Consider the following 24,776-nt stretch of genomic DNA (forward strand, 5'->3'; position numbering starts at 1 on the left):
AACAGAGTAAAATGTATTTAAAAAATTAATAGCTGAGAACTTCCCCAATCTGGAGAAGGATTGGATAGACAAGTCCATGAAATTAATAAAACACCTCATTATCTCAATGAAGAAAATACCTTCTGAGATATCTTAAAATTGTCAACGCCTATATGATAAAGAATTTCAAAGGCAGTTGAGGGGGGGAATACAGTAACCTACAAAGGTACATCTGATCAGTCTACCAACAGATTTTTCAGCAGAAACTCTAAAGACCAGGAAGAACAGAAGGACATTTTCAGAATATTAAAAGATAAAAACTGCTAGCCAAGGATCTCTATTTAGCAAAGTTTTCTTTCATATGAAAGAGAAGTAAAGGCATTCACAGACAAAAACTGAAGAAGTTTGCCACTACTAGACCTGACTTAAAAATAATTTTTCAAGGAACTCTTCAAAGCAGAACGGAAAAGGTAAAAGTACACAAAACACTGATTAAAGTGATAAAAGGAAAATACTGTTGTGTTGTTTATGTTTAATTGAAGTATAGTTGATGAGGGAGCAGGAGGCTGGCTGAGGACAAAGCAAAAGCTGGCACCTTGCACCCCCTCTTCACCCGCTCCCCTCCATATGTGTAGCATTCCTCAGGCACCCCTGACTGCCATAAAACGATAAGTAGTTAACTTGCAGGGATCGCAATCCTGCAGAACAGGAATCTCTCTTGCTCTACAGATGTCCTAGAGACCTAAACAGGGAGGTTACCTTATCAATAGCACAAATTTCCAGAGGCAAATAACTCTTGGTTCCTGAAGCCCTCCCACCATAAACTGGAGGAGACTGAGGTAAGAGGGAATGTAAATGACAGCCGGATCATAACACCCCACCAAGAATCTCCCAACTATCTTGATGTTAGTGCCTGACCTAAAGACGACATTGATCAAGCCATAAGGGCAAGGCGTCCCCCGGCACCTTGTAGGCCCTCCCTAACATGTGAAGACTCTGTTGAAACCTCCCATCCCTTCCCCTCCCCTTCCCCCAACCACAAGGTATATAACATGCCCACCCTCACAACTCGGGGCAGCAGCTCTTCCTGCCCACGGTCCTGTCCCCGTGCTTTAATAAACCACCATTTTGCACCAACAACATCTTAAGAATTCTTTCTTTAGTCTTCGGCTCCAAACCTCCTCACCCCACCGAACCTTACTTAGGTTCTGGGACTTCATCATAGTGAACATACTAGTTTCAGGTGTACAACATAAGGGTTCTATAATTATAGACATTTTGAAACACTCAACATAAGTGTGGTTATTACAGTATTACTATTACCTATGCTGTATTTTTTCATGCCTGGGACTTATTTTATAATTAGGGATTTGTACCTCTTAATGTACTTCATCTAGCTGCCTAGCCCATCCCCAATGAACCTCCCCTCAGTCAATCACCATTTTGTTCTCTGTATTTAGAATTCTAGGGGGTTTGGAGGGTGTTTTCTTGTTCTTTTGATGCCACATGTAGGTGAAATCATAGTATTTGTCTTTCTCTTATTTAATGCAACGTAATATCCTCTGGGTCCATCCTTTTTTACACAAATGGCAAGGTTTGTTCTTTTGTATGACTTAATAATATTCTATCATGTATACATAACCATATCTTTAGCCATTCATCTACTGATGAACATTCAGGTTACTTTCATATCTTGGCTATTGTAAATGCTGCAATAAAAGTAAGAGAGCATATAACTTTTAGAGTTAGTGTTTTTGCTTTCTTCAAGTAATACCCAGAAGAATTACTGAGTCACATGGTATTTCTATTTTTAATTTTTTGAGGAAACTTCATGAGGTTTTCTGTAGTGATGAGGGAGCTTCATGAGGTTTTCTGTAGTGATGAGGGAGCACGAGGCTGGCTGAAGACAAAGCAAAAGCTGGCACCTTGCACCCCCCTCTCCATCCGCTCCCTCACAGTCCTATGTGTAGCATCCCTCAGGCAGCCCTGACTGCCATGAACAATAAGCAAATAGTTAACTTGCAGAGATCACAATCCTGCAAGACAGGAGTCTCCCTTGGTTACAAATGTCCTAAATCTCACTAACAAAGACGATTGATAGCAGGATTGTGACATCCCACCAAAAAGTCTCCCAACTATCTTAATGTTAATGGCTGGTCTAAAGACAACATTGATCAAGCCCCAAGGGCAAGGCCTCAGGTAGGCCTCAGACATCCCCTCTTTAGCATATGAAAACTCCATTGAAACCTTCCTTCCCCTTACCTTCCCCAACCGCAGGTACATAACCTGCCATCCCTCACAACCTGGAGCAGCAACTCTTCCTGCCCATGGGTCCTGTCCCCATGCTTTAATAAACCACCATTTTGCACCAAAGATGTCTCAAGAATTCTTTCTTGGTCACCGGCTCCGGACCTCAGCCCACCAAACCTCACCTAGGTTCTAGAACTTCATCAGCTGCACCAATTTATATTCCCACCAACAGTGCACACATGTTCCCTTTTCTCCAAATCCTCAACGATACTTGTTATTTCTTGCCTTTTTGATACCAGCAATTCTGGCTGATATGAGGGGATATCTCTTTGTGGTTTTCATTTGCATTTCCCCAGTGATTAGTGATATTGAGCATATTTTTACGTGTCTGTTGGCCTTCTATAGGTCTTCTTTAGAAAAAATGTCTATTCAGGTTGTCTGCCTGTTTTTTAATCAGATTGTTAATTTTTAGGTGTTGACTTGTAGGAGTCCTTTATATCATTTAATTATTAACCCCTTATTGGATATATCATTTCAAGTATCTTTATAATTCATTAGGTTGCCTTTTTGCTTTTATGTTTTCCTTCACAGTACAAAACCTTATTTTGCTACAGTCCCAGTAGTTTCTTTTTGTTTTTGTTCTACTTGCCTGATGAGACCGATTCATACATATATTGCTAAGGGTGATATTCAAGAGATTACAGCCTGTTTTCATTAGGAGTCCTATGGTTTCAGTTTCACATTTAGGTCTTTAATTCATTTTGAGTTTGTTAATGTGGCATATCATGTTGGTTGATTAATAGACTTTGACTTATTCTTAGATCCCTGAAATAAATTTACCTTGATTGTTGTATTGGTGAACTTGATTTGCTTATTTTTTTCAGAATTTTTCCATCTATGTTCATCAGGGATATTCTGTAATTTTCCTTTTTTGTAGTGTCTTTGGATTTTGGATTAGGCAATACTGGCCTCATAGAATTAATTTTGAGGTATTCCCTCCTCTTCAGTATTTTAGAAGAGTTCTAGAAGAAAATCTATTAATTTTCCCTTAAATGTTTGCTAGTTTTGGACTTAAGAGGTTTTTGGTTTTGGGTCCCCCTCCGCACCCCTGATTCAATTTCATCACCAGTAATCAGTCTGTTCAGATTTTCTATTTCTTCCTGATTTGGTCTTAGAAGATTGTAATGTTTTCAGAAATTCATCCATTTCTTCTAGGTCGCCCAATTTGGTGTTGTATAATTATTCATACTAGGCTCTTACCCTTGGTATTTCTGTGAGGTTGATTATAACCCTCTTTCACTTCTAATTTTTGGAGTTTTTTCTTTTTCAAATAAACAGCTCTTGGTTTCATTGATCTTTTTCTATTTCTATAGATCTATTTCATTTGTTTCTGATGTTATTTCTTCTCATTTGGGGCTTTTTTGTTCTTTTTCTATTTCTTTTAATATATAAGGTTATTTGAGATTTTTGTTTCCTGAGGTAAGACTATGTTGTTATAAATTTCCTTCTTAGGACTGCTTTTCCTGTGTCATATAGATTTTGCACCATTATGTTTCTAGTTTCATTTCTAAGTATTTTTTATTTCTTCTTTGATATCTTGACTTTTTAGTAGCATGTTATTTAGTCCTCACATGTTTGTTTTCGTTTTTTGCCCTGGAATTGGTTTCTAGTTTCATGCAATTGTAATCATAAAAGATACTAAACAGGACTTCAGTCTTAAGTTGATTGAAACCGTTTGCCACCTAACATGTAATCTATCCTGGAAAAAATTTCCATTTGTACTTAATATATACAATACTGTAATTCTTTTAGAATGATTTATATATAAACTATTTATTACAAAGTTTAAAAGAATGTTAAATATAAAGCCACTGCAAGTTGATAATAAAATTACAGCATAAATTTGTGATATCAAATATATAAAAGGCATATTAGAAGGATGGAACCTTTATAAGAATCAAGATAAAATAGTCTTTTCTGATAGTAGTAACTTATCTATATTTTACATGTACCTCATGGTAACCACCAAGCTCTTCTAGAACAGAGACCTAAAATATTTTAAAAGGGGAGATTGAACAAATCACCATGTACCAACCACCAACTTACAAAGGTAGACAAAGGAATTAAAGAAATGGAGAAGAAATAGCCAGGAGACAGATCACATGGTAGTAAATTTTTACATAATAGCCACCCTAAAGGTAAGTAGATTGGCAAGTACAATCAAAAGGCTCAGAGTAACTGGATGGGGGAAAAAAAAAGAGACCCAACAATACCTCTTCTGCAAGACATTCATTCTATCTCTAAAGACATAGCTTCATAATGAAAAGATAAGATATTCCAAACAAATGGAAATGAAAAGACAGATATAGCCTTATGTCAGACAAAACTAGACTTTAAGCCAAAAAGAACAACAAGACAATAAAAGGCCATTATACAATGATAGACGGGCCAATACTTCAAGAAAATATAGAAGGGAGACTCAAGATGACAGTAGAAGGATCCTGGGCTCATCTTGTCTTATAGATACACTGAGTTAACAGGTACATCTAACCAATTAACTCTAAAAATGACCCAAAGACCAGCAGAACAGACCTTTCACAGTTAATGGTAGAGAGACCACATGAAAGTGGTAGGAAGGGCAGAGACACAGTTGGGAACCAAACCCATGGTGAGACCAGGCACAAATGAGGACACCAAAAGCACAGAGAAGGGAGAGGATCAGATCCTACATCAGGCACCCCTGCATGGAGGACTGACACTGGAAAGATGAATCCCTAGAACATCTGGCTTTGAAAATCAGTAACGCTTAACTTTGGGAGCTTTGAAAATGAGTTGGAGCTTAACTCTGAGTACTTTGAAAATAAGGACCTAATAATGGAAGAACCAGAAGATAAAAGGAAACTGAGTTCCTGACCTTAAAGAGCCAGCACTATGAGTAACTTGGCCCTAGACATGGCATAGAAGCAGCAGTTTGAAAAGTATGTGGTGTTTAGCTGAAAATATGTTGACTACTCTTAGAACATGTGCTATAGGGGCAGGGATCTTCAAAAGATTTCTCTGGGAACAAGAGTGTTGGCCAGCACCAGTTCTCTTCTCCCCCTCACCCCAAGTCTAGATAGCCAGATGCTTGCAGGAGCCAGTGCTGGCACTCTGGGACATTGTTAGGACCGCATGCCTGGCAGTGTTCTCCTGTAGGCCTGTCCCATCCAACCCATTTGCATGGGCTGCCCCACCACACTCAGTAGGACTAGTATTCCTCCAAGTGACTCTTGCCCTGGGGAGACCTGTGTACCCAGTACCAGCAGCCCAGCCTCTTAGCTGGCTGCACAGAGAATAAGTCCTGTTTGGCATGCTCACAACTGTGACAGAGAGGCTAACTGCAGACTAGCCTGACTGCCAACTCCACCCACCAATAAGCCTGCAGCAACCACAGCAAGCCTTTTAATAGCACAGGGACAAAACCTTGTGCAATGTGCTCACATCAGGCAAAATAGGTCCAGCAGCCAGCTGGTTGGAGGTAAAAGTGGCTCAGCCACAATAAGAAGGTGCATGCAGCCCACACAGGAGACACCTCCAAAGGGCCTGGTTCTGGTGGCCAGGAGGGATTGTGTTTCAAGGTAGTACAAGACCCCTTCTGAGCAATGTCTATACTTCCAAGACCAGGTGATGTAGCTGACCTCCCTAGTAGACAGAAACAAAATGAGGAAACAGAGGAATGGTCCCAAATGAAATAAGAAAAGTGACAGCAGAAGAGCCAAATGAACAGGAGGCAAGTAATATGCCTCAAAAAAGTCAAAGTTCTTATCATAAACAACACACTGCACTTGAAAAGGGTGGATGAATTCATATCTTCAACAAAGAGAAACAAAATATAAGAACCTGTCAGAGCTGAAGAATTCAGTAACTGAAATACACTAAAGGGAATTTACAGCACTTTAGAGAATGCAGAAAAACAGATCAGTGATCTTGAAGAGAGGGAATGGAAAGTAACCAAGTTGAACAGCAAAGAAAGAAAAATTGAGAATATGTTAAGGGAACTCAGTGCCATCAAGTGTAACATTTGTATTATAGGGATCCCAGAAGGAGGAAAGAAAAGTGAGAAGATTTATTTGAAGAAATAGCTAAAAAAATTCCAAGGAAGGAAACAGACATTCAAGTACAGGAAGGACTGAGAGCCACTAAGACACATAATATGAAAAACCAAGTAATGATCAAAAGAGCATGTTAAAGGTAGCAAAAGAAAAAGTTCAATACAAGGGAAACTCCACAAGGTTATCAGCTGATTTGTCAGCAGAAATTTTGCAACCACAAGAGAATGGTATGATATATTCAAAGGGATGAAAAGAAAAGGAAAAAAAACTCATAGCTGGATACTCTGTCCAACAAGATTATCATTCAGAATAGAAAAAGAAATAGGAGTTTCTGAAAAAAAAATTAAAGGAGTTTATCAATATTAAGCCAAACTTGCAGTAAGTGTTAAGAAGAATTAAGTGAAAAAAGAAGACCACAAGTAAAAGAAAATTATGAAAGACCAACATCTAGTAAAGGTAGTGGATTGATAACTTGTTTATCAGTATGGAGATCAAATAAAAGAATAAGGTCAGTTTTACTTATAAAAATTAGTCAAAGTATGCTCAAGAAGAGAAAATATGACATAAATAAAATGTGAAGGTGGGAGGAAAAATTGAGTGCTCTCAACTTAATAGAGACTGTTATACATATAAGTTATACATGAACCCAATATTAACTACAAATCAAAAACCTATAATAGACAAAAAATAGGAATCTAAGCATAGCCCTAAAGAAATCCTGGCCATAAGGGAAGGCAGCAAGAGGGGAACAGAATTATAAAATCAGAAAACAATGAGCAAAATTCAATATACCTATCAATAATTACTTTAAATGTGAATCAGCTAAATGCTCCAATGAAAAGGTAGAGAATAATTAAATGGAGGAAAAAAAAAAAAAACCCACAAGATCCAGGGAGACTTCTGTGAAGATGACTGACTAGGAGGACCTTAAGTTCACGTGCCCCACACATACAGCTAGATAATACTTATATCAGTGCAAATAACCCAGAAAATGACCCCAAAAGTGGCAGCTCAGACTCTCCACAGCAAAATGTAAAAAAGAGGCAAGAGCGGGGATGTAGTCAAGGGCTAAACGGACCTCCAGGACTATCTATGGGAAAGAAGGAAGCAAGTAGCTAGTATAGAGAAGGGAGAGAAAACAGACTGCCACACCGAGCACCCCAGGCATAGGGAATCCACACAGGGAAGACAAATCCCCATAACATTTGGCTTTGAAAACCAGAGAGACTGATTTTCATGAGCTCTTGCAGTCAGCCAAGCTTAACATCTGGAACTTTAAAAATCAGCAGATGTGGCTCTGGAAGAGCCAGGAGGCAATAGAAAACAGTCCCTCCCCTTAAAGAGATAGCACAAAAACAGTCCCATTGAGATACAACATAGGAAGCAGCAGTTTGAAAAACACGTGGAGAATATGGGAGGGAGCTATGTTTACTAATCCCATAACAAGTCCTGGGACAGCAAGGATTGTTAGGAGATGTCAAGAACAAAGAAGCTGGCATTGCCATTTGCTCCACTGTTCCCCAGCCTAGATACACAAACATCTGTAGGAACCTGCACAGTGCCAACACAACCCCCCAAGATTTTTAACAGCACATCTCATCCCCATGTGCTTCTGTGGATCATCCCCCTCCAACAGAGAATGCCTCAAGAGTTTTCCCCAGCAAATGCAGGTCCCTTCTTGCAGCGGGCCAGCATGGGCCCTGCTGTCATCATGTGCCTCACCTACATATTCTCCAGTAAAACTGCCCCCTCCAATACACCCTTGGCCAGAGGGTGTCACAAGACTGCCAGTGTGCAAGCAGCCCCAGTAGAGTTTCGTGCCACTCCAAAGTGGCTCCTGCTCCAGGGAAAAGCGAGAGTAACCACATACACCAGTCAGACTGCAGCCACAGCAGTGTACAGGCAGCAAGCAATGGGTGTGACTGAAGGCCACCCAACAATGAAAGCTTAGGGGATGAGAGAGGAGAAAAAAAGCCCTACAATTTAGTACAACCATATCTCCAACAAATACCTGGTCTGACTCAACACAAACCCAGGGTGGCCCCACACTGGCCCACTAGCCAAACTGTAACCAAACTTAACCACAGAAGGCAAAGAGAAAAATTGCAGATGTCTGAAGGCAAAAAGTGGTTCAGCCATAAGAGTAGGGGGCACACAACACACCTGGGAGATACTCCTGAAGCACCAGATCCTGGTTAACAGGGGACATTGCACTGCAGAGTACTATAAGACCTATTCTTCACAGGTTACTGCTTTTGACAGCAAGACATGTAGCTGACTTCCCTGATACATAGAAACAGAGACTTAGACAAGAGGAGGAGACAGAGGAGTATGTCCCAAATAAAAAAGTGGTACAGATAGTTGCATTTCTATACACCGACAATGAAGCAGAACAGAAATCAAGGAATTGATCCCATTTACAACTGCACCAAAAACAAGATACCTAGAAATAAACTTAAGAGGCCAAAGATCTTTGCTCTGAAAACTATAGAATGGTTATGAAAATAATTGAGGAAGATACAAAGAAATATAAAAACAGTCCATGCTCATGGACAGGAAGAACAAATATTGTTAAAATGTCTATGCTACCCAGAACAATTTACAAGTTCAATGCAGTCTCTCTATCAAAATAACATCAGCAATTCTCACATAGCTGGAACAAACAATCTTAAAATTTACATGGAACAACAGAAGATCCTGAATAGCCAAAACTAATGTTGAAGGAGGGAAAAAAAAAAAAATACCAAAGCTCTAGGCATCACAATTCTGGACTTCAATCACCATTACAAAGCTGTAAACATCTAGTATGGCGCTGACCCAAAAACAGATACATAGATCAATGGAACAGAACAGAGAACCCAGAAATGGGCCCTAAACTCTATGGTCAACTAATCTTCAACAAAGCAGAAAAGAATATCCAATGGAAAAAGGACAGTCTCTCCAATAAGTAGTGTGGAGAAAATTGGACAGTTACATGCAGAAAAGTGAAACTGAACCACTTTCTTACACCATACACAAAAATAAGCTAAAAAATGGATGAAACACCTAAATGTGAGACAGGGATCCATCAAAATCCTAGAGAACACACAGCAACCTCTTTGACCCCAGCTGCAGCATCTTCTTACTAGATACAACTCCAGAGGCAAGGGGGAAGAAAAGCACAAATGAACTATTAGGGCTTCATTAGGATAAACAGCTTTTGCATAGCAGAGGAAACAACCAACAAAACTAAAAGGCAACCAACAGAATGGGAGAAGATATTTGCAAATGACATATCAGATAAAGGGCTAGTATCTAAAATCTAAATCTATAAAGAACTTATCAAACTCAGCACCCCCCAAAAACAAGGAATCCAGTCAAGAAATGGGCAGAAGACATGAACAGACATTTCTCCATACAAATGGCTAACAGACACATAAAAACATGTTCCACATCACTTGCCATCAGGGAAATACAAATCAAAATCACAATGAGATACCACCTTATACCTGTCAGAATGGCTAACATCAATGGCTAACATTAGTTAGCCATTGGTGAGGGTGCAGAGAAAGGGGAACCCTCTTACATTGTTGGTGGGAATGCAAACTAGAGCAGCCACTCTGAAAAACAGTATGCAGGTTCCTCAAAAGTTAAAAATAAAGCTACCCTACAACTCAGCAATTGCAGTATTAGGTATTCACCCAGTGATTCAAAAGGGCACATGTATGCCAATATTAGTGGCTATTATGGACATTGTTGCTAACTACAGAAAAAGCCCAGGTGTCCATCAACAGATGAATGGATAAAGATGTGGTATATACACAGTAGAATATTACTCAGCCATCCAAAAAATATAAAATCTTTCCATTTGAAACACAGATCAAACTAGAGGGTATTGTGCTGAGTGAAATAAATCAGAAAAATAAATTCCATATATAATTTCACTCATATGTGGAATCTAAGAAACAAAACAGATGAACATAGGAGAAGGGAAGGAAAAATAAGAAAAAACAGAAGGAAGCAAACCATAAGATACTCTTAACTATAGGAAACTGAGAGTTATTGGAGGGGATGTGGGTGGGGGTGGGGTAATTTGGTGATGGCTATTAAGAAGGGCACTTGATGTAATGAGTACTGGGTGTTATATGGAACTGATGAATCACTGAATTCATCATCTTCCTGAATTATCCCAGAGACTAATATACTATAGGTTAACTAAATTGAATTTAAATAAAAAATATTCTAAAAAAAGAACAGAACAGAAACAAAATAGATCCAACTAAAACAGATAAACAATATGCCTGACAAAGGGTTCAAAATAATGGTCATAAAAATAGTTGCTGAATTTAAGAGCAGAACATATGTGAAACCTTCAATAAAGTGATAGAAAATACAAAAAAGAACCAAATCAGAGATGAAGAACTCAATAGCTGAAATTCAAAATACACTAGAGAGAATCAACATTGGACTAGGGGAAGCAGAATGACTCAGTGAGCTGTAAGTCACAGTAATAGAAAGTAACAAGCTGAGCAACAATTTTAAAAGTGAGAGTTTGTTAAAGGCCATCAGCAACATCCTCAAGTATAGCACTCACATTATAAGGATCCCAGAAAGAGGAGATAAAAAGAGGGGAGGGCCATATAATTTGAAAAAGAGCTGAAAACTTTCTGAATCTGGGGAAGGAAACAAATCCAAACCCAGGAGACAGAGATTTCCCCCCAACGAAAATCAACCTAATGAGGCCCATACCAAGACACATAATTAAAATGACAAATAGTGATGAAGAGAATTTTAACAGCATCAAGAGACAAGAAACCAATTACATACAGGGGAAACCCGTGAGACTATACGCAGATTTTTAAGCAGAAATTCTCAGGCCAGGAGTGGCATGATATATCCAAGTACTGAAAGGGGGAATAGAAGGGGGAGGGACTGCAGGCAAGAATATTCTCTTCACCATTCAGAATGGAAGAGGTAGGATTTCCCAAAGTTAAAGGAATTCATGACCACTAAACTATCCCCTACAAGAAATATTAAATGGGACAATTTTAGTGGAAAGCAAAGACCATAACCAGGAGTAAGAAAAGTGGGAAGCACAAAAGCAGTAAAATTAAGTATATCTATAAAAATCAGTCAAGGGACTCACAAAATAGAGGGATGTAGAGACTGATACTGTATACCTAAAATGTGGGGGTGGGGGGTGGAGAATAGGTTGAATCTTAAGTGACCAATATAGAAGAGATTTTTTGTATCTTCTGCATCTAGCAGTCTAACAGTAAACACACATCAAAACCCAGTAATAGATATGCAAAAATAAAGAGAAAACAATCCAAGTACATCACTAAAGAAAGCCAGCAAACCGTGAGAGAAGAGAGCAAGAGAAGAAATGGAGAGGAACTATAAAAACAACTGTAAAGCAAGTAACAAAATGGAAAAAAAAAAAACCAAAACCCACATACCTATCAACAATTACATTGAATTTAAGTGGACTAATTACCCCAAAAGACAGGGTAACAAAATGGATAAGGAAGCAAGAGTTCTATATATGCCGCTTACAAGATACTCATTTCAGATCTAAAGATACATGCAGATTGAAAGTGAAGGGATGGAAAAGCATCTATCATGCAAATGAAAGTGGAAAGAAAGCCAGGGTGGCAATACTTCTATAGAACAAAATAGACTTTAAAAGAAGGACTGTAATAAGAGACAAAGAAGGACACTATAGGATCATGAAAGGGAATAATCCAAAAATATATAACAATTGTAAATATTTTTGTACCCAACATGCACCCAGATATATAAGCAGCTAATAACAAACATAAATGAAGTAATTGATAGTAATCATAGCATTCTTTAACACTCTATTTATACCAATAAATGGGTCTAGACAAAAAGTCAACAAGGAAACAGTGGTTTTGAATAACGCAATGGACCAGATGGATCTAGCAGATCTATTCATAACATTCCATCCTAAATCAGGATACAAAACTTCAAGTGCACATGGAAAATTCTCTAGTGTGGATCACATAGTAAGCTAGAAAACAAGTCTCAAATTCAAAAAGGCTGAAGTCATACCATGGATCCTTTCTCAATACTATGAAACTAATAATCAGCCACAAGGGGGAAAAATTAAAAGGAAAAATACATGGAGGTTAAATAACATGCTACTAAACAATGAATGGGTCAACCAAAAAAAAAAAATTGGAAAAGCTAAAAGTATATGAAAACAAAATGGTTCAAAACCCTCAGGACTCAGCAAAAGGTATTCTAAGGGGGAAGTTTATAGTAATGCATGCCTACCTCAGAAGAAAAATCTCTAACTTTATACCTAAAGGGTCTAGAAAAAGAACAAAACAAACCCCCAAACCAGTAAAAGGGAATAAGATCAGAGCAAAAGTAAGTGAAATAGAAACAAAGAACACATCAATGAAAGAAAGAGCTGGTTCTTAGAAAAGAACAAAACTGATAAACCCTTATCCAGACTCAAAGAGAAAACTCAAATCACACATGAAAGAGAAACAACTGACACCACAAAAATATAAACAATTGTAGTATTATGAAAAGTTATGTGAATTACCTAGAAGAAATAGATACATTCCTAGAAACATAACCTCCCAAAATAGAACAGCAAGAAACAAAATTTGAACAGAACAATTACCAGCAACAAAATTGAGTCAGTAATTAGAAAACTCCCAAGGAACAAAAATCCAGGCCCAGAAGTCTTCACAGATAAATTCTCCCAAACATTTAGAAGGGTTAATACCTATTTTTCCTCAAAATGTTAAAAAAAAAAAAGAGAGAGAGAGAGAGAGAGAGAAAGATGAAGGAAAACTTCAAAATTTATTGTATGAGGCCAGATTTACCCTGATACCAAAACCAGATAAAGACACCACACTCAAGAAAGTCGTATAGCCACTATTTCTGATGAACATAGGTGCAAAAATCCTCAATAAGATGCAAACCAAATCCAACAATTAAAAAATAACCATACAACATGATCAAGTGGGATTTATTCCCAGGATGCAAAGGTGGCTCAGTACTCACAAATCAGCAAGAGAAAGGGTAAAACCGTATGATCATTTCAATAGATGCAGAAAAAGCATTTGATAAAAACTCCAAACAAAGTAGTTTTGGAGGGAACATACTTCAGCGTGATAAAGGCCATATGTGAAAAACCCACAGTAAACATACTTCCAGGTGAAAACAGTTTTCCCCCTAAGGTCAGGAACAAGACAAAGATGTCCACTCTCACCACTTTTATTCAACCGAGTACTGGAAGTTCTAGCCATAGCAAGCAGACCAGAAATAAAATGCATCCAAAATGGTAAGGAAGAAGTAAAATTTTCACCATCTTTCAATGACTTGATACTCATAGAAAACTGTGAAGACTCCACCAAAAAACTACTATAACTGATGAATGAGTCTGTAAAGTCTATTTCTATACACTAATAAAGTAACATAAAGAGAAATTAAGAAAACAATTCCATTTATACTTGCACCAAAAATAAAGTACCTAGGAATTAACTTAGCCAAGGAGGTGAAAGACCTGTACTCTGAAAACTAGAAAACACTGATGAAGGAAATTGAAGAGGGCACAAATGGAAAGACATACAGATTGGAGAAATATTGTTAAAATGTTCATACTACACAAAGCTATCTACACATTAAATGCAACTTCTATCGAAATGCCAATGACATTCTTCCCAGAACTAGAATAATCCTAAACTTTCTATGAAACCACAGAAGACCCCAAATAGCCAGAGCAACCTTGAAAAATGACAAACAACAACAACAACAAAAACTGGAAATATCACAATCCCAGATTTCAAAATATGCTACAAAGATGTAGTAATCAAACAGTATGTTCCTGGCATAAAAATAGACACACAGATCAATGGAACAGAATTGAGATCCCAGAAGTCCAAAATTATGCAGTCAATTGTTGACAAGAGGCAAAAACATTCAATGGTAAAAAGACCATCTCTTCAACAAATGGTGTTGGGAAAACTGGACATCCACATGAAAAATAATGACATTGGACCACTTTCCCACACCATGCACAAAATTAAACTCAAAATGGATTAAAAACTGTGAAACATGAGACCGTTAAAATCCTGGAAAAGAACATAGGTAGTAATGTCTCTGACATCAATGATAGTAACACTTTCCTATATATGTCTCCTGAGGCAAAGGAAATAAAAGCAAAAATAAACTATTGGGAATACATCAAAATAAAACTCTCCTGCACAGCAAAGGAAGCAGTCAACAAAAATAAAAGGCAACCTACTGAGTTGGAGAAGGTATCTCCAAATGATATATCCAATAAAGCGTAAGTACCCAAAATATATAAACAACGTATACAACTCTACACTCCAAAAAATTTTTCCAATTTTAAAAATGAGCAGAGGAAATAAACAGACATTTCTCCAAAGACACATACAGATGGCCAATGGATAAATGAAAAGATGCACGTCACTTATCATTGGGGAAATGCAAATCAAAACTAAACTAATGTATCACTTCACACTTGTCAGAATGGCAAAAGTCAAAAAACAAAAGAAACAAGTGTTGGTGAGGATGAACAGAAAAAGGAACCTTTGCACACCTTTGTACAACCTTTGTTGTTGGGAAGGCAAACCCGTTCAGCTACTGTGTCAAAGAGTATGGAGGCTCCCCAAAATGTTAAAAATGTAACTACCCCACAATCTAGTAATTACACTGCTGGGTACTTACCACCAAAATACAAAAACACTAATTTAAAAGGATACATGCGCTTTGGTGAGTGCTGTGAAGTGTGTAAACCTGGTGATTCACAGACCTGTACCCCTGGGGATAAAAATATAAAATTTAAAAAATATATTTAAAAAAAAAGGATACATGCATGCCTATATTTATAGCAGCATTATTTACAATAACCAGGTTATGGAAGCAGCTCAAGGGTCCATCAGTAAACAAAGATATAAGACATACATACATACATATGTATATGTATGTATGTGTATATGTGTGTGTATATAATACACACACACACACTTGATTATTCAGCCATAATAAATAATGAAATCTTGACATTTGCTACAACATGGGTGGAGCTGGAGAGTATAAAACTAAGCAAACTATGTTAAAGACAAATACCATATGATTTGATGCATATGTGGAATAGAAGAACAAAACAAATAAGGAAAGGGGGAAAAAGAGACAAACCAGGAACATACTCTTAACCGTCAAACAGTGGGAGTATAAGGGGTCGGGGGAATGGGTCAAATTGACAATGGGGATTAAGGAGAATATTTGTCATGAGTACAAGGTGATGTATGGAATTGAAGTGCTATATTGTATACCTGAAACTAATATAACGTTGTATGTTAATTATACTGGAATTCAGTTTAATAAATGATAGGAAAAATAATATTTGTAACTGCAAAAAATTTATGATAGTGGGAAGGTAGAGTCATAGGACTTTTGGTAAGTAATACTGTTCTTTATATTTCTATTAAGATTTTTATAAAATACTGTAAGTTAACAATGTCTGTATGCCTATTAATGTTCTCCCTGGAATGTCCATAAAGTTGAATCTCCAAATAAACACACACAAACACATACACACTAATGTGAAAAGATTTACTCTTATGTTTATTGCAGCATTATATACTGTAGCCAAGATGTGGAAGCCACCCAATAGATAAAAGAACAAAGATGTGAGATATAGAAGTATAATTCTCCCATCTTTATTAATGTTCATTTTTCATTCATGTGTTCATATATATAATACGATGAAATATTAGTCAAAGAAGGAGATCTTGCCACTTGCAAAATATGGATGAACCTAAAGGATATTTTGCTAAATGAAATAAGTCCTATATAGACCATAAAAGCATATGCCATGTATCTAATATGTGAACTCTAAAAAATAGATGAACAGTCTTAAATACAGAAAGCAAATGTGATGGTCAGAGGAGTTGTGAGGGATGGGAGAAATTGGTAAAGGGAACTAATAGGTACAAACTTCCAGTCATAAAAGTGAGTCATGGAGATAAAAAGTACATCATTGGGAATATAATCAATAATATCTTAATAACGTTGTATGTTACAATGGGTAACTACATTTAACGTGATGAGCATTACATAAAGAATTTTTAAATTAATGTTGAATACCTGAAACTAATAACACATTGTATGTTAATTTCAATAAAAATATTGCTTTAGAAAGAAATATAACTATGCTTCTAACACCCAAACACCAAAACATATTATCCAATTAATAACAGACCTTAAGGGAGAAATAGACAATACAACTGCGGGAGATTTTAAAACCCTGTTATCACAATGGATAGATCAGACAAAATTAAGGAAACATTGGAATTGAACTATACTTAGAACAAATGAACTTAATAGGCACACAGAACATTCCATCCAATGTTATTTCAATACCAAAACCAGGTAAGGATACCACATGAAAATTGTAGACCAATATCCCTGATGAATATGGATGGCAAAATCTCAAAAAACATTAGCAAACTCAATTGAAGAACATATTAAATAGATTATACACCATGATAAAGTAGATCCTTGAGATGCAAGGGAGGTTCAACATACAAAAAACAAAAAACAAAAATTGGGGGTGTCGTGGGTGACTCAGTCAGTTAAGCACTGGAGTCTGATTTTGGCTCAGGTTATGATCTCAGGGTCCTGAGATCAAGCCCCACAATGGGCTCTGCACTCAACAAGGAGTCAACTTGAGATTCTCTTTCTCTCCTTCTGCCCCTTCCCCCACTCACATGGGCTTACTGTCTTTAAAATAAAAAAATCTTAAAAAAAAAAAACCGCAATATATCATATCAGTAAAACAGATGGAAAGCCACATGATCCAACAAAAAGCATTTGGCAAAATATAATACCCTTATGTAATAAAGGGTATAGAATGAACATACTTTAACATAATAAAGGGCATCTGAAGGCCAACTCACAGCCAATATTATATTCAATGGAAAGAAAAGCATTTCTCCTAAGATCGGGAGCAAGACAAAAGGAGTTCATTCCTACCACTCCTACTCAAAATAGTACTGGAAATCCTTGTTAGAGAAATGAGGCAGGACAAAAGGCATCCAAAAATCAGAAAGTAAGTAAAACTGTCATTTTCTGATAAGACTTAAATTTAGAAAAACCCAAAGAATCAGTAAAAATAAATAAATAAATAAATAAATAAATAAATAAATAAATAAATAAAAGCTGTTGGAATATAAGCTGTTGGAATGTAAGAATTCAATATCAACATACAGAAATCAATTGCATTTCTTTACGCTAATGAAGCACCAGAAAAATAAAAGCTTCTTATTCACCTATTCCTATAGTCAGAAATAAGTTTAAACATACCAATTCAGTAGTGGCAGGATACAAAGATCAATGCACAGAAGTCAGTTGCTAACAATGTACACTAACAATGAAACTGTAGAAAGGGAAATTAAAGAATCGATTCCATTTACAATAGCACCAAAAACCATAGGATACCTTGGAATAAACCTAACCAAAAAGGTGAAGGATCTATACTTTAGGAACTACAAAACACTCCTGGAAGAAACTGAAGAAGACACAAAAAGATGGAAAAACATTCCATGCTCATGGAATGGAAGAATAAACATCATTAAAATGACTATGCTGCCCAGAGCAATCTATACTTCCAACACCATCCCAAACTATCAACAGCATTTTTCAAAATGCTGGAACAAACAATCCTAAAATTTCTATAGAACTAGGAAAGACCCCAAATCTCCAAAGAAAGGTTGAAAAAGAAAAACAAAGCTGGGGCATCATGTTGCCTCATTTCAAGCTTTATTACAAAGCCATGATCACCAAGACAGCATGGTACTGGCACAAAAACATACACCTAAACCAATGGAACAGAATAGAGAGCCCAGATATGGACCCTCAACTCTATGGTCAATATTCAACAAAGCAGGAAAAAATATCCAATGTAAGAAAGACAGTCTTCAATAAATGGTGCTAGGAAAATTGGACAGCTACATACAATAGAAAGAAACTTGACCATTCTCTTACACCATACACAAAAATAAACTCTAAATGGATGAAAGACTTCAGTGTGAAATAGGAATCCTAGGGGAGAACATAGGCCATAACCTCTTTGACATCAGTCACAGCAAGTTCTTGCAAGACACAGCTTCAAAGGCAAGGGAAACAAAAGCAAAACTGAATTTTTGGAACTTTATCAAGATAAAAATCTTCAGCACAGCAAAGGAAATCATCAACAAAACAAAGAGGTAGCCCACAAAATGGGAGGAGACATTTTCAAATGACACTACAAAGGGCTGATATCCAAGATCTATAAAGAACATCTCAAATTCAACACCCCCAAAAAATAATCAAGTAAAAAAATGAGAAGACATGAGCAGACACTTCTCCCAAGAAGACATACAAATGACTATCAGACACACGAAAAACTGTTCATCATCATTAGGAATCAGGGAAATTCAAATCAAAACCACACTGAGAGACCACCTTACACCAGTTAGAATGGCAAAAATTGACAAGAAACAAATGTTGGAGAAGCTGTGGGAAAAGGTGAACCCTCTTACACTGTTGGTGGGAATGCAAATTGGTGCAGCCACTTGGGAAAACAGGGTGGTGGTTCCTCAAAAAAATTAAAAATAGAACACTATGACCTAGCAATTACACTGAGTATTTACCCCAAGGATACAGATGTAGTGAAAAGGGCCATATGCACCCCAATGTTCATAGCAACAATGTCCACAATAGCCAAAATGTGGAAAGAGCCACGATGCCCTTCAACAGATGAATAGATAATGAAGATGTGTTCCATATACACAATGAAGTATTACTCAGCCAAAAAAGGTGGGGATGAATACCCAACATTTGCATCAACACTGATGGAACTAGAGGGAATTATGCTAAGTTAAAGAAGTCCAACAGAGAAAGTCAGCTATCATATAGTTTCACTTATTTGTGAACATAAGGAATAGCATGGAGGACATTAGGAGAAGGGAAAAATAAAGGGGGAGAAATCAGAGTGGGAGATGAACCAGGAGAGACTATGGACTCCAGGAAACAGAGTTTTAGAATGGAGGGGGTTTGGGGAATGGGTGAGCCTAGTGATGCGTATTAAGGAGGGCACAGATTGCATGGAGCACTGGGTGTTACACACAATGAACCATGAAACACTACATCAAAAACTAATGATGTACTGTATGGTGACTAACATAATAAAGAAATAAGCTTTATCAGTGAAGTATACAAGAAAGATCTGTACAATGAAAACTACAAACCTTTGCTTTAAGAAATCAAAGCAAAAACAAATGTAAAGATATTTTCTGCTCATGGATTAGAGGAGTTTATATTGTTAAAATACCCAAAACCTCTACATAGCCAATGCGATCTCCATCAAGATACCAAAGGCATCTTCACAAAACTAGAAGAATTCTAGATTTGTGTAGAAGCACAAAAAACCCCAAACAGCTAAAGCAATCCTAAGAAAAGATAAAGCTGGAAACACTATGCTATATACTTTATATACTATAAAGCTATAGTAATAAAAATATGGTACAAAATAGGCACACAGAACAATTAAAAGAATAGAGAACCAAGAATTAAACCCTGACATATGTGGTCGACTAATATTGAACAGGGAATCGAGAATATTTAATTGGGGAAGGATAGTCTCAACAAATAGTGCTAGGAAAACTGGACAAACATGTATAACAATGAAACAACTTCTATCTCATACCAGTCACAAAAATTAACTCAAAATGGGTCAAAGACAAGCATATATTCAATGCCATAAAACTCCTAGAAGAAGATGTAGAGAAGAGGCTTTGATTATTAATCTTGGTAATATTTTGGGGAGGGAAGTGATGTCAAAAGCACAAACAAGAAAAAAAAAATGGGACAACTAACAACCTCTGTATATCAAAGGAACAAAGAAATGAAAAGACAGCTTACAAAATGGCACAAGATTTTTACAAACCATACATTGGATAAGGCATTAATATTCAGAATATGGAGAATACAGGCAACTCAATTATTTTAAAAATGATTAAAAATGGGAAAAACCAAGTAGATATTTCTCTGAAAAGGACATCACAATCTCCAACAAGCACTTAAAGAGACATTCAACCTCACCAATCAGGGAAATGTAAATCAAAACCAAGATGAGAGATCACCTCATGCCTGTTAGAATGGCTATGACCAAAAAGACAAAACAGTTGCAAGGGAGGGTACAGGGAAAAGAGAAACCTTATACATTGTTGGTGACAATATAAATCAGTCCAGCCACTGCAGAAAACAGTACAGAGGTTTTTCAAAATGTTAAAAGTAGAATTACCATATACACCAGAAATTCTACTTCTGGATATATACCCAAAGAAAGTGGGGGGTAGAGAGACAGGATTTATACAAGATATATGCTCCCCATGATTATTTTAACATTCACAATAGCCAAAATATGCAAACAACCCAAATGTCATCAATGGATGGATAAAAAGAGAAGTGGTACATGTACACAATATAGTATTATTCAGCTACAAAAAAGGAAGATCTTCCCATTTGTGACAACATAGATGGACCTTGAGTCCATTATCTTGAGATAAGTCAAAGAGAAAGAGAAGTACTGTATGACATTGCCCACATGTGGAATCTAAAAAAGTAAAACCTTAAAAAAAAAAAAAAAAAGTAAAACCTATATATATAAAAGAAAAAAGTAAAATGGTGATTACCAGGGAATGGGAGGGGGTGGTAAAATTGATTTTTTTTTTTTTAAGGTACCAACTTGTAGTAAGTAGGCTATAAAGATCTAATGCGCAATGTAATAAATACACAATACTGTAGTATACTTATCTAGCATGGAAAAATTGATACATTGGCAATGATATTATAGTAAGTAAATGTATTAAAGTAAAAAAGGGGAGGGGCACCTGGGTGGCTCAGTGGGTTAAGCCTCTGCCTTCAGCTCAGGTCATGATCTCAGGGTCCTGGGATCAACCCCTGCATCAGGCTCTCTGCTCAGCAGGGAGCCTACTTCCCACCCTCTCTCTTGCCTGCCTCTCTGCCTATTTGTGATCTCTGTCAAATAAATTAAATCTTTTAAAAAAAGTAAAAAAGGAGGGAAAGCATTATTCAACAGAAACAGTTAAATTTTCAAGCTTTACAAGGCATGGGTCCTCACTTGGAACAGCAGACTGAAGCATAAATTCCAGCAACATTATAGCTAAAGTACAAAGTACTGGAGACAAAAAAAAGGGGGGGGTGCTTATAAGCAACCAAAGGGCAGGGAGTGGTGGGTGGGTAGATCCTGGGAAGAGGACAGAGTAAGAGAATCCTAAGCTCACCTTGTCCCATGGATACACCTAGATAACAGCCACATTAATTCAACTAGCTCAGAAAACAGCCTGAAGACAGGCCAAACGAGCTCTCCACAGTTAATCATAGATGGAAGGCCACATGAAAAAGCATCCACCCCATCCAACCTGTCCCACTTGGCAGGAGTCCTTCCAAGGTGGATCACGATACAGGTCATTCTGGGCCATGACAGTGACCAGCAACTCTCTAAAATGACTCTTGTCCTGGGGAAAATGCAAGATAACCACACACATGAGTTCAACTGCAGACCCAGAAGACAACTGATCTGACAGCCAATGTCACCAACAACAAACACACAGGGACTAGCACAAGGACAGAGCCCTATAGTTTGGGGTCACTGCAACCTCAACAGATGAACTGGAGTAAGACATCTTGTCTAACTGCAGGCTTCACCCACCAATGAAAGCCTCTCAGGAGACAATGCAGGGAAAACACCCTGTAGTTTCATGTGACCACAGCCCCAGCAAATGGGCTGAGGGCAGGCATCTGGTGTGATCCTATAATAAGCCCAACAAAGCCCCCAGACTGACCCCTTAAAGGCACAGGGACCAGACCTTGCCCACAACAGGCAGAGTTGGGACATTACAGATGATGGAAAGCAAACATGGCTCAGCCACAAGAGTAGGGGGCACACAACACATGGGAGACACCTCTGAAGCACGAGATTCCAGTTAACAGGGGACATTGAACTGCAGGGCATTATAGGACCTCTTCTTCATAAGCTACTGCTTTCAACAGCAGGATACATAACTGACTTTCCTGATACATAGAGACACAAAGACTTGGACAAAATGAGGAGACAAAGGAATATATCCCAAATAAAAGAAGTATAACAAGAGATAAACAGAGATAAAACAGATAAACAATATGCCTGATAAAAAATTCAAAGTAATGGTCATAAAAATACTTGAACTTAAGAGCAGAAAATCCCTGCACCTTCAGCAAAGAGAAAATACAAAAGAACCAATCAGAGATGAAGAATTCAATACTTGAAATTTAAAAATACACTAGAGTATCAACAGTAGACTAGAGGAAGTAGAATGGATCAGTGAGCTGGAAGTCACAGTAATGGAAAGTGACCAAGCTGAGCAGCAATTTAAATAGGTTAAAAAAATAGGTTAAAGGAAATCAGCATTAAGCATAATAACATTCACATAATAGGGATCTCAAAAAAAGAGAAAAAAGGGGGACAGAAAATTTGAGAAAGTAATAGCTGAAAACTTCCTAAATCTAGGGAAGGAAATAGAGATCCAGATACAGGAGGCATGAGATTTCCAGCAACATCATCCCAAAGAGGTCCACACCAGGACATAATAATTAAAAGGGCAAAAATTAAAAATAATTAAAAGAGCACTTGTTGACAAGATGGACAAAAAAAGAAAGGCATAGGGCGACTGATAGAAATAAAAGCAAGCCCCAACCATATGCTGCCTACAAGAAACACAATTGAGACCCCAAAACACATTCAAACTTCAAGTGTTGGAGAAGAATTTATCATGCAAATGGAAGCATAAGGATAATTTAGAAAACAGCAAGAGGAAAGAAAAGTTACATGGGAGGGAACCCCCTGAGGCCATCAGACTTTTCAGTAGAAACTTTGCCCCAGAAGAGAGTAGCATGATATGTTCAAAGTGTTAAAAGGGAAAAAACTATACAAGAATACTCTACTTAGCAATGTTATGATTCAGAATAGAAAAGAAAGTTTTCCAAATAAAAGATAAATGAGTTAATCACCACAAAACCAGTATTACCAAAAAAAGTTAGAGAATTCTTTGAGTGGAAAAAGGAGCCAATAATCAGGAGTAAAGCAGTTAGGCAAGTTAAAACTTTCACAGGTAAAATCAAACATAATGGAAGATCAATCATTTGTGAATTCAGTATGGAGGCTAAGACACAAAGGCAGTAAAAATCAATTAGACCTATAAAAGTTTGTCAAGGGACTCACAGAAGCATGTAAAGTATGACATCATATACAAAAATGTGGGGGGAGTAAGTATTTAGTGCTCTTAGAATAGGTTCAAACTTAAGCAATCATCAACTTTATAGACTGCTATATATATATATAGACATACACATATAGACATATGCTATATATATATAGACATATCAACATATGCATATAGATATGCAAATAAAAAGGAATCCAAAAATATTACTGAAGAAAGCCATCAAACACAGGGAAGAATAAGAACTACAGAACCACCAAAAAATACCTATCAACAACTGTTTTGAATGTAAATGGACTAAATGTTCCAGTCGAAAGGCATAGGGTTGCAAATGGCAAGATCTCATTTCTTTTGATGGCTGCATAGTATTCCATTGTGTGTGTGTGTGTGTTTGGTGTGTGTGTGTGTACCACATATTCTTTATTCATTCTTCTGTTGATGGGCATCTAGGGTCTTTCTATAGTTTAGCTATTAGGGACATTGCTGCTATAAACATTCGGGTGTAACATTATATATTTTTTTAAATTTTTATTAACAAAGAGCACTTGTTGACAAGATGGACAAAAAAAGAAAGGCATAGGGCGACTGATAGATATAAAAGCAAGCCCCAACCATATGCTGCCTACAAGAAACACAATTGAGACCCCAAAACACATTCAAACTTCAAGTGTTGGAGAAGAATTTATCATGCAAATGGAAGCAAAAAGAAAGCCAGGGTAGCAATACTTATATTGGACAAAATAGACTTTAAAATGAAGACTAACAAAAGACAAGAACACTACATAAAGGGAACAACCCAACAAGGTATAACAATTGTAAATCCTTATGCATCCAACATGGGAGTACCTAAATACATGAAGCAGTTGTTATTAATAGACATGAAAGAAGAAATCAATAATATTAGAGGTCTTTACATCACCATATACTTATACCCGAGGATAATCCAGATAGAAAAAACAAACACAGTGGTATTGAATGACACACTGGACCAGATAGCTCTAACAGAGATTTTCAGAACCTTCCATCCAAAAAACACAAGAGAATACACGTTCTCTTCAAGTGGACATGGAACATTCTCTAGATCACATGTTAAGCCACAAAATAAGTTTCAACAAATTCAAACAGACTGCAATGTTACCATACA

Source organism: Mustela nigripes, chromosome 13 (assembly GCF_022355385.1).
Source record: "Mustela nigripes isolate SB6536 chromosome 13, MUSNIG.SB6536, whole genome shotgun sequence".
NCBI classification, from domain to species: domain Eukaryota; kingdom Metazoa; phylum Chordata; class Mammalia; order Carnivora; family Mustelidae; genus Mustela; species Mustela nigripes.